Genomic DNA, 974 nt, shown 5'->3' with positions numbered 1-974 from the left:
CCCCACCCCGCCCCGCTGTCCCCTCCAGGTGGCAAGAGACCCTGTGATGTGAGTGGCGTTTCCTGTTGCCTTACATTTACGCTGGGGATGAGCCTTCATTTGTCAGATTAAAGGGTGGATTGATTTTATGGGACTGGAAATGCAGTGTGTGTGTCTAGAAGGAAAAACACGATACCTGGTAACATCTCAAAATGTCTCTATGAAACTTGTCACCAGTGCTGCCGACATTTTTTTATATATATATTTCTTTATTGATTTCAGAGAGGAAGGGAGGAGAGAGAGATAGAAACACCAATGATGAGAGAGAATCATTGATTGGCTGCCTCCTCCACGCCCCCCACTGGGGATCAAGCTGCAACCCAGGCATGTGCCCTTGGCCGGAATCGAATCTGGGACCCTTCAATCCGCAGGCTGACGCTCTATCCACTGAGCCAAGCCGGGCAGGGCAGCTGCCAGCATTTTGTATAAAAAGTGACTGATCTTCTGAATCCTCTCATGTGAGAGGTGTTCTCTGACCCTTCTGAATAGACCCCAAACAGCGCGCCGGTTTCCGTTCTCTCTCTTGCTGCAGGGGGTAAGGACGGATCGGGAGCCCAGCCTCTGTCTGAGGGCCCATCACTGAAGCTACACCAGGTGCCTCAGGCACTTCCTCGGTTTAAGGACATGAGTGCAAAGAAGGAAGAGACCATGTTCAGCATCCTCAGAATTTATAAGGGATCAGAGCGGAGGAGGTATGAGCCAGAGGGCTCTGGCCTTTCCTCTCAGCACAGGCAGCAAGCACAGCCCCAGCCGGATGGGGTGTGTGGCACCCCGCAGTGGTCCCCAGGCTCCCCGGCGCAGCAGGACCCGGTGTATCAGGAGATGAGCACTGTGACCCCGCAGCAGTGGGCCCTCCAGGCCCTCGACAGGTCCGAGCTCCAGGCCAGCTGGTTCTCCGAGGGGCAGTCCAGAGAAGAAGCAGAGTTTGCCTCCAG

Source organism: Myotis davidii, unplaced genomic scaffold (assembly GCF_000327345.1).
Source record: "Myotis davidii unplaced genomic scaffold, ASM32734v1 scaffold453, whole genome shotgun sequence".
Taxonomy (NCBI): Eukaryota; Metazoa; Chordata; class Mammalia; order Chiroptera; family Vespertilionidae; genus Myotis; species Myotis davidii.
The sequence above is the reverse complement of the archived record's forward strand: the minus strand, read 5'-3'. Positions refer to the sequence as shown.